We start from the raw sequence: 11405 nt of genomic DNA on the forward strand, positions 1-11405 counted from the left end.
TTTAATAAATCTTGTCTTTGGCTAAAAAAGAAAAAAGAAAAAGAAAAACCTGGGCCACCATACTGCCTCTGATACAATATTAGCTATTGGAACATGGGCAAATCATTTAAAGTCTCTGTTCCCCTCCTCCCCTAGTTGATTCTCTAAGACTCCAAGTTACAGAGGAATTTCCCATTTGCAGCAGTGGAGGGAGTTTCCACAAGGAGAAAAATTGCTACATCAGTGACAATCATAGGTCCAAAACAACAAAAAAAACCCTGCCTCTGCTACCACTGATGAGCTAAGTTTTAATTCTACTTATTGCTTGGGAAGTGGTCCTGAATTTTGCCAGCTAAGAACTGAAACACATCATAGGAAAGTAAGTAAAGCTATCAATTTTTAATCCTCCTGTACTTTTTCTCAAAATTAGTAACTGGATGCTACTTACAACATAATCTTGGCTTGTGTTACTCATATCAACACATCTACTCATTTCTTTATTTGCTGTGGTTTTGGATCTATATGTAAATAAATTTCTTAGGAATATTACTGTAAATAACCTTTTCTCACTGCATTTTACTGATATTGATTGAGTGATGCTAACTTATCTACTCCTCCATGGAAACACTACTTCACTGAAGTATAATAATATGGACTACCTTAGTCCAGCAGTCTGGGAAAATCCTTTTGATGTTCATTCACTGAGTAGTGCTTCTGGGTAGAACTTATATTACTTATTCTAGATAAGTAATGATGTCTCGTCTCCCACCCATCAGGTTGGCAAAGAGGATGAACAAGGAAAATGGAAATTGTTGGAGGAAATATGGGAAAACAGGCACATTAATATGCACTGTTGGCAGAGTTCTGAATTACTGGTTCAGTCATTCTTGAAAACAACTGAACTCTACTGAAAAAAAAAAACCCAACATTAAACTGTGCATACTCTTTGAGCCAGTGATATTGGGCCTGGGCCTCAAACAGATTGAAGAAACAGGGAAAGGACCCATATTATACAAAAATATTCATAGAGGCATATTTTGTTTTTTAAAGAATTGGAAATTAAGGAAGTTTCCATCAATTAGAGAATGACCAAATGAAGACAGGTATATGAATGTCATGGAATATTATTGCTCTGTAAGAAAAGATGAAAAGGATTGATTCAGAGAAACTAAAAAAGACTTGTATGAAATGAAAAGTGAGGAGAGCAAAAAAACAATTTATATAATGTCTACAATATTGTAAAAAAAAATAATAACTCCGGTCAAACTCCTCCAGACAGATCTAGAAAATTCACCAGACTGGATCTCGGTGGAGAAATCCAGAAGAAGTCACAGTGAGTCCTCTGACTCTCCCCATTTGACATAGGAAGACAGACAAAGAGGTCTGGACAAGGTCTGCCCTGGAGATGGGGGAGCCAAAAGCACTGCTCCAGCGTCCAGAGAGATGCTATGTACCAGACACAAGAGGAGATCCTGAGCTTTACTGGAGCACCCCCAAACCCACACTGGGGCACCATGACAAGGGCAGGTGCCAACTGGCAGCTTTGTTGCCACTACCCAGTCCCTGGTTATAGATGCAGGTGGAGTAAAAAGGGATTTGCACAAAGGTTTCTAGTTAAGGAGGCCCTGGGTGACATATGGAGAAAGGAAGAGCTTCAGAAGCCATCAGCAGCAACAGTGGTGTGTGGCTCAGACTTCAGGCTCACAGCAGGTTCTCATTTCCAACATCTAGGCCAGCCTGCAAAGGAGTAACCAGGGCCAGAATCCCAGACCAAAAGAGAACCTACGATTCCTGCCACTCTGAGCCAAAAGAGCTTTCCAGCTGGTTGGTACAGACAGAATTCAGCAGCAGTCTACTCTTACACAGACCTAAACCCAGGTCAGAAACTTGCAGAGCTCAGTCCTGGGGGCCCTGGATCAGAACACTTTGAAAGTTGGCAGGTCCCCAGCCTGTATCTCAGGTCCACATTTCTCAGGTCCTGAGATCCTGGTATGATGCAGTGCCCAATATTATTTGACAGTAACAGGACCAGCCTCACCCTTCCTTCAGAAGCGCCACAGAGCCCAGCTCTAATATCAAGTCTAAAGTTAGGAAGTAAGTTGGAAGAATGGGCAAATAAAAAAAAAGAATTCCAGCATAATGAGCTTTTATGGCAGGAACACTCAAGACACAAACCAGAGAATGACTCCAAAACAGCTATAAGCATTACCTCAGAGAAAAACAGCTTGGGCACAAACTCAACTAGAATTCCTGGAACATATGAAGCAACAATTCTTTTTTTTAAAAGAGTTAAAATGGCTTTGTATATTGAATGAAAGTGCTTGCAAGAAAAAAAATGGAAAAGAAATGAGAGCTATGGAAGAAAGAATTTTGAAAGGGAATTAACAGCTGGGCACAAGAGGTACAAAATCCTGTCCAAACAACAAACTCCTTGAATATTAGAAAGGACCACACAGAAGCCAATTACTCTGAGAGTCAACAAGAAATAATTAAAAACAAAGTCTAAAGATTGAAAAAATAGAAGAAATTGTAAGCTATCTCATAGTAAAAACAACAGATGTGGGAGAAGATTGAGGAGGAAAAAATGTAAGAATCATTGGACTATTTGATCACCATAATCAAAAAGAAAAAGGGCCTAAATATCATGTTTCAAGAAATTTTAAAAGAAAACTGCTCAGATTGCTTTGTACCAAAGGTCAAACTAAAAAAATAGAAAGAATTCACTAGTTATCTCCTAAAAGAAACCTCAAAATGAAAACTCCCAGGAACATCATAGCTAAAATCTAGAGCTTCCAGGTCAGAGAAAAAAAATACTGCAAGCAGCCAAAAATAAAGTGAGGACCACATCTGATTAGCAGCCACTACTATAAAGGAGCAGAGAACCTGGAACATGATATTCCAAAAGGCAAAGGATGTGGGCTTACAATCAAGAGTAACTTACTCGGCAAAACACCAGAGCTGTGGAAAAACTTTGAAGCACAAATACAGGAGTGAAGAGAAACATGAAAATGTAAACATAAAGAAACAATAATTAAGGACTAAACAAGGAAAAACTATTTACAATCAAATATTAGGAGATGACAAATGTGTCCCTTCTGATCCATATCATCATTGGGGTTCATAGAGAGAGTCCAATTAGACAAGGCTAGAAGTGATTCTGTTATATCTTGATAATCTTAGAATGGAAAGAGAGGGGAGAGCTAATGATCATAATACCGAAAGAAGGAAAGAAAGAAAAGACTGGATTTAAAGCATTTTAAGAAGCACAGAAGAGAACAGAAGGAATGTCAGAGGGAGAAACAGGAAAGCAAGACAGTTTTGAAATTAACATGCTGGATTTACTGAATTTTTAAAAAATATAACCTCTACGTAATAGAGATTCACAGTTTTCTATACAATCCTTTTTTTTTCTGTTCTTTGTATAATGGAAATATTCATGTTTATTGGTATTCATAAAGTTTACAATAACCAAAAATAAAAGCTACAAAGAAAAAAAAAAAGAGCAAGGGGCCAGATTGTGAAGAGCTTTAAATGTCAAATAGAGAAGTTTAAATTTGATCCTGGAAGTAATAAGTAACCACTGGATATTGAGATGGGGTTTTATATATGTGTGTATATACAAATATATGTATATATATATAATGTATATACACACATACACATATATATATATATATATATATATATCCCTACTCGATATATTTATATGTATGTGCTACCTTTTCCCTCCTATTTCACTGTTGAGAACAATGTATTTCTATGCCTGAATCAGTGTGTGTATGTGTGTATTCTTCCCTCTTGACCAGTTCAGATGAAAATGATGTCAGACGTCTAGTTTAGGAAAATCATTTTTGTAGATATTTGGAGGATGGATTGGAATTGGGGAGGGACTTGGAGCAGGGACACTAATTAGAGACTATTACAATAATCCAGGAGAGAAAGGATGAGGGCCTGAACAATGAGGGCCAATCTGTAATGGCTATGTGAATGAAGAAAAAGTGTTGCAGCTGACGTATGTTGTAAATAAAACAATTAAAAGATTTGGCAATTAATTGGATATGTAGAGTGAGAGTGAGGAATTGAGATAATGCCAAAGATGCAAACTTGGGTGACTGGGAGGACGGTGATGCCCTTGATAGAAATAGGGATGTTCAGAAGAGAGGTTGGTTTGAGGAGAAAGATTAATTCTGTTTGGGATATTCTGAGTTTGAGATGCCTGTAGATTATCCAGTTCAAAATGTCTAGTAGACAAACAGTTGGTGATACAGGATTGGAACTCAGAAGAAAGACCAAGTCTGAACACATGGGAGTCATTTGCATAGAATTGATAATTAAACCCATGGGAGCTGATGAGATCACCAAATGAGGTAATATAAAGAGAAATTAGAAAAAGGCACAGGACAGAACCCTGGGGGATACTCATAGTTAGTGGGAATGAGATGGATAAAAATTCAGCAAAGGAACTGAAAGGAACCACGTGAGAGAGACAGAAACAGACAGAGATGGAGACAAAGAGAAAGACAGCAGTCATGAGTATCCAGAGAGAAAAGTGTATCCAGGAAGAGAGAGTAGTCAACATTTTCAAAGGCCACATAGAGGTCAAAAAAGATGAGACTGAGAAAGGCCACTAAATTTAGCAATTAAGAGATCATTGTTATCTTTGGAGAGAACTGTTTCAGTTAAAGGATGAGGTCAGAAGCCAGACTACAGAGGATTTAGAAGAGAATGAGACAAAAAGAAGTGAAGGCATTGAGTATGGATGACTTTTTCAAGGAGTTTAGCTATGAAGGAATGTAGAGATATAGGATAATAGCTGGCAAGGATGATAGGATCTAGTGAGGATTTTGTTTTTAAGGAGAGGGGAGCCAGACATTTTTGTAGACTACAGGGAAGTATATAAGGAGAGATTAAAAATTAGAGAATTGGAATGATAGTGATTTCAATCTGCTGGAGAAGATAGACAGGAGAGAATCAAGGGTAATGGGGAGGAGTTAGTTTTAACAAGGAGAAAGGGCACTTCATTAGAGACTGAAGAAGATATATTATAATGTCAAATGGATGTAAGATGAAGGTAAAAGGAAAGTGGGAGGTCTTGGAAAATGGCCTTGATTTTTAATTTGAAGGATCAATTAAGTACCTTAACTAAAAGGATGGTAAAAAGGGATGTTAGGTGAAGCCTATGGAGAGAAGTGAAGATTTTGAGTAGCCACTGTAGTGAATGGCAAAAAGAGTCACTTTGGGACAGGAAAAAGGATTATCTTGCTACATGAACGCCCATTCAAAATTAGCTAAATAAATGTTTATTGAGTGACTGACTGACTGACTTACTAGGGCCCATAGGCACCATGATGCTCTCAGATCTTCCTCCTCAGTCTGCTTGCCACATTCCCAACCCAGGGTCCTCAAAGCCATCAATGGGCAAATATTTCTATTAACTTTGAAAGGATCCAGTTAATTGCTCATCCTTCAACCTAATACAATTTAATTCATCAAACATTTACTAGGCACCTGCTAGTTACAAAACACTCTGTTAGTTTCTAGGGATGAAACGAAAGGAAAGAGGAAAGGAAAAGAAAAGAAAAAGGGAAAGGAAAAAGTAAAGAGCAAAGGAGGGGAAAAGGGGGAAAAATCTCTGCCCTCAAGGAGTTTTGTTTTGTTGGGGGGCAGAGAATATGTCACATACAGAGATGAGTAAATACAAGAGAATTTGAGAAGAGAACGAATAACTGGGGGTGGAGGTGGGGACGATCTGGAAAAGCATCCCACAGGAGGTGGTACCTGAAACTGAAATTTCCAGAAAGCTGAGGATTGTAAAGAGGCAGACATAGTTCAGAGCAATGAGACCAGTTTGACTGGATTGTAGAATGAATGAAGAGAAATAATGGAAATAAATCTGGAAAGATAGGAAGGTGGTTTTAAATGCCAGGCTGAAGAGTTTATATTTTAACCTAGGATTAAAAGGGAGCCATTGAAGATGTTGGAGCTTGGTGGAAGACAGATTAGAGAGTGGAGAAACTAATTGCAAGGGGATCAATAGTTGGCTATTACAGGAAAAGTCCATTCATTGCTATGCATTTTTAGTGGTGCTATTGATTTTTAACAGAAATAGCTACAGGATTTTCTCAAAAGCTTTTTTCTACAACTATTGATACAGCATTTTGTTGTTCTCGTTATTAATATGTCCCTATTATATTTATAGTTTTGCTAATATTGAGTGAACCCTGCATTCCAAGTATAAATCCAACCTGGCCTTAATGTGTTATCTTTTTTATCTGGTCCTGTAGTCTCTGCTATTTTATTTAAAATTTTTGTGTCAATGTTCATTAGAAAAGTTGGTTTATAGCTTTCTTGCTCTGTTTTTCTCCTTGGTTTTGGTAGGAAGAACATATTTGTTTCATGAAAGGATTTAATAAAATCCCTTTTCCTTTTTGCAGAGTTTGTATGACATTGGAATTAGTTGCTTTGAAGATTTGATAGAATTGGCTTGTAAAGCCATTTGGTCCCTGGGTACTTTTCTTTGGGAATTCATTCATGGTTTTGTTAAATTTCTTTTTCTGATATTGAGTTATTTAAAATTTCTATTTCTTGTTCTGTTAATCTGGATATTTTACATTTTTGTAAATATTCATTCATTTCATTTAAGTCATCTGTTTTATTGGCACAATAGTTTCTAATAATTTTCTTTATTTCTTCATTTGTTATGAAGTCTTCTTTTTCATTTTTGATACTAGAAATTTGGTTTTCTCTCTCTTTTTTAAATTAAATCAGCTAATCATCTGTTTATTTTATTGCTTTTTTGTAGCCAAAAAAAAGAAAGAAAGAATCTAAATTTCCAACAGTAGGGAAATGGCTGAACCAATTGTAGTCTACTAATGTAATAGAATACTCTAGCATGATAAAAAAAAAATACAAATATGAAGGAATGTAAAAAAGAAAAAATGGGTAGAGAGATGGCCTTAGAGCTAGGAAGGCTTGGATTTAATTCTGTCCTCTGCTACATGCTATCTGTATGATTACAGGTAAGTCTCTTAATGTCTTAATTAATATCTTAAATTAATTAATGTCTTAAAGTCCCTTACCACTCCAAGAAACTCTTTAAGACTGTAAGTCGAAGCAAAGGTACCTATCTGCATTGATAGAAGTTCCTCATGAGAGCCCCCCATAACCAATAAAATTATAAGTCTGGTTCTGTCTACCACTACCTCCAATAGAAAGGCATACTAAATAATGCAAACTAAAGAAAGAAAAACTGGGAAAACTTGTATACACATTTATTATAACTATATATATTTGTAGGTGTTCATGAGTACAAGTAGACAAAAGAAGAGAGCAGAAGGGGACTTTGAGGAAACAATGGAAGAGCAGTTATTACAAAGTTTTGAAAATTGAAAATAGCTTTATGTATTGTTTCATATTAGCTTGTTAAGTTTAAAATTAAATAACTTTTTTTTAAAAAAAAGAGTTGCTCTCTGGCTAAATTAAATTTTTAATTTAATTTGTTTTCATGAAAAATAAAAAAAGTATGCTTCAGATGACATAGAGAAGTAGCACTGGAGCCAGATTGAATTGTTTCAGAAGAGACTATTGTTAAACTTTTAGTGTGAGCATTTATATCTCAGAAATGAGCAAACACTACATATCGGGGCTTGGTTTATTGCTTTTTAATTGACTAAGATAATGGAAAAATGGTAATAATACACATTAAACTTAAAATGTGTCCAGCTACATTTCCCCCCATGTTTATTAACATGGGTATTATCAGCATACCCCTTTAAACCAGTTTCTTAAATATGAAGCAATGAGATGGAAAAGTAACTGCAAGTTAGATATTTACTTAGGACCTCCCAGACATTTATTTTGTTTCGTATATTTAATACAAATACATTATTTATATTAAGTCTTTGGCAGGAGTCTGATAAATAGACCCAAAAAACTGAGCAAACTGGATTTGTATCACTAGAAAAGCCACTCTATAAATAATGCCTTACTCAGGAGCTGCCCACCATGGTTAACAGGCATAGCAAAGAGGCAGTTTACCTAACAGTTCACTATCAGAGTTAGCCACAAACGCTACCAACAATGAGGATCAAAGACCCAAGATCTTATTTTTATCAAATATGAAGACAAAGGATAATTTTTTACTAACCTTGTGAATGTGATTTGTTTGTTTTTCTACTAATGACAAGTTAAAACTACATAAACAAAAGGCAGATTGATCTTCTGTGTTAAATAGCTGATAAATCTCTGGGTTATCTCTCTATTCTGAGAGAATAGAGTATAGTGGAGGGGTACCAGCTATATATATCAATCTGACATGAAAAATAGAATAATATGATGTCTTCCAAGGGCATGTATCTGTAACATAACAGTTCTCAAAACTGATGAATACTACTCATTTCTGGTCAGTCACATCAAGACAAAAAATACTACCAGAAGAAACCTAGAAAACAAAGATTATAAAATCAAAGGTAACAAACTGAGGATATTAGAAATGTATATGTGCTTTTCTTTTCATCACTGTCACTAATGAAAGACATAATACATGGAAGAAAAAAAGTGAGTTTGGGAAATTAACATCTCATTAATAAGATGTTTTCTGTGAATGATGTTTGAATTTTGGGAACTTTGTAAATAAACAATAAAAGAAACAGCAGGTATTGCATGGTCTAAAAGAATAGCACCAAAATAAGTGGCCAAAAGAAGAATTGCAAACTATTAACAATTATATGAAAGATTGCTCCAAATCACTAATGATCAAATAAATGTAAATCAAAACAACACTAAGATTTCATTTCATATACTTGCAAATTGCCAAATATATAAGATGGGAATAATAATTGGACAGGAGCTGAGAGCAGAGCTATAAATTGATCCAATCATTCTGGAAAGCAATTTGGAATTATGGTAAGAGAGTAACTAAAATGTCTATACCCTTTGACCCAGAGAGCCATCTCACTATTAAAACTATACCCCCAAGGACATTAAGTTAGGTACCATATACAACATGACATTTATAGCAGCAAAGAAACCAAGTAGATACCCAACCATTAGGAAAAGGCTAAACAGATTGTGGTACACAAATATAATAAAATATTACTGTGCTATAAGAAATTATGAATATGAGAACTATAAAGAAGTATGTGAAAACATATGAACTGATGCAAAGTGAAGTTAGCAGAACCAAGAAAATAATATACACAATAACTTTGTTGTTTGGTCATTTCAGTCATGTTTGACTCTTTGTGATCCCATTTGGGGGGTTTTCTTGGCAAAGATACTGGAGTGGTTTGCCATTTCCTTCTCCAGCTCATTTTACAGATGAGGGAAATGAAGTAAACAGAGTTAAGTGACTTGTTTGGGTTCATACAGTTAGTAAGCATCTGAGACCAGATTTGGACTCATGAAGATGAGTCTTCCTGACTCCAGGCCTGGCTCTCTATCTACTGCACCACCTAGCTGCCCCTACACAAAGACTACAACAATGCAAATGGAAGTAATAAGAAAATGAACTGAATGCTATGTAATTCTAGTGGCCAAACCTCAAAGAAGAGATAAGAAAATGTAACTTCCTCTCTTCTTTGCATGTACATCATTTCATGGACTATAAGGCTTGGTTGATATGATGGTTATTTTTACTCAATTGCTTCTTCCCCTCTCTTTGTAACAAAGGATGGCTTTTTGGGTAGAGGAGGATGGAGGAATATATTTGGAAATGAAAATGACATTAAAACAAAATACATCACTAACATCTAAAAACAGAATAGTGCCACAAATGCTGAAGCTCAGAATTATCTGAAGCTGGGGATGGATGATAAAGATAACAAAAAGAAGTTTAGTTATGTTTTCTTTTTAACCTGTGTTGAGGGAAAGAGGAAGATCAAAGAAGGGACAGGACCTACACTCTAAACAATGCTCTAAAACAATGTGTGAAGCTATGATAGATGACACAGGACAGAATTCTTGAATCTCATCTAGTTTCTGTTTTCTACACCCAGAAAAAAATAATTTTGGACTAGGGACCAGAAAAGGAAGAACAAAAATGATTAATAAAGACTTGAAACCCAAAGGTAAACAAAGAGATTGCAAAAGAACAGTAACTGCCATTAATTAGTTTGAGTCACTAAGTCCAGATGAACTTAGCTCTTGAAAGACATAGCAGATTGCTGGAAAATCAGAACACAGGATGAGATATACTTCCTGCTTCCTGACAGAGAGGTGATGGCTCCAAGATTCAGGATGAGACATACATTTTCAGACATGGACAGTGTGGGAATTAGTTTTGCTTGACTATGAATATTTGTTTGCTGAAGTTTGATTTTTCTTTTTTTTTTTCAGGCTGGGATGGTGATAGGGAGAGAAAAGAAATGCTTATTAATTGAAAAAAGCTTTAGAACAAACCCCTAAAATACCAAAAAAGAAAAGAAGGTGCCACAGAACTAAAGAAGGACAAAGGGGAGAGGGGAATGAATGGAATCAAGCTGTGAACTCAACTTTGATTCCTGGTAAATTTTAGAACCGATCATAAACCACGTAATTCAGTTCTGGATTCAACACGCAGTTTTTCCGAAGATAAGTATATCTTCGTTATACCAGCTGAGCTGGGAACTTTTAACATCATCTGACCTCAGTTTGTATCTAGCTAATAGACAAAACAATGAATGTAAATTGTAATAGGAAAACGGCTATTGGAGACTAAAACAATCAGCAAAGAGGTAGTTTAAAAAAAAACAAACAGTATCAACACACACACACACACACACACACACACACACACACACACACACACTACGGGAGTTAGTACTTCAACCCCAAGCAGATTGTGGGGAAATTAATACCCTCTGATACTCACGCTGGAGTGAGGGATTGGAGTGGAAATGGAAAAATTCACTCATATCTTCTCTGTAATTCTTCTCAGCATGTTCACCAGTCTTTTCCAGGCCAATCACAACAGAAGATCCTCTGTGATCTTTCAGCTCTTTTTCAGTAGCTAGATGCTGTGTTACTGCTGTCCCCCTTTCTGTACCAGGTACTGCCATAATCATCCTCTCCATGTATTTATTCTGCCTTCCTCCCTTCCCTAAATCTATCCCTCTCCTGAAGCAATGGCCTGAGACACACAGTCTCATAGGAAATGAAGTTCTAGGAACTTTAATCAGATCCAACCTTGAGGCCTAGAGCATTCTAGAAGATATAGTTCTTTCACCTCAAATGTTTCTCTATTGCAATATTACTTAAGAAATAGCTTGTGAGTATTTAGGAAAGGGAGTAATGATCACTATAGCTTCATCAAGAATGAGGAGATTACCTAGCCTTGTATATTAAGAAGGTAGCTAGGAGGAAATCCTAGTACCAGAACAAGGAAGCATGATAGAAAATATTTGGGTGAAGATCAACAGAGGCAGAAAAAGAAATGATATTGTTGTTAA

General features: G+C 36.0%; 1 long non-coding RNA gene across 1 annotated transcript; it reads left to right on the forward strand.

Annotated features, from left to right (window-relative positions):
- The first annotated feature begins 228 nt into the window (after nt 1-228).
- On the forward strand, nt 229-3747 carry LOC144454813 (uncharacterized). Its single transcript, XR_013483367.1, has 2 exons — nt 229-358; nt 756-3747. It is a non-coding gene; the product is annotated as an uncharacterized LOC144454813 (long non-coding RNA).
- Nucleotides 3748-11405: the final 7658 nt, after the last annotated feature.

This window comes from Phascolarctos cinereus, unplaced genomic scaffold, assembly GCF_003287225.1.
Source record: "Phascolarctos cinereus isolate Bilbo 61053 unplaced genomic scaffold, phaCin_HiC Scaffold_7;HRSCAF=346, whole genome shotgun sequence".
Lineage (NCBI taxonomy): Eukaryota > Metazoa > Chordata > Mammalia > Diprotodontia > Phascolarctidae > Phascolarctos > Phascolarctos cinereus.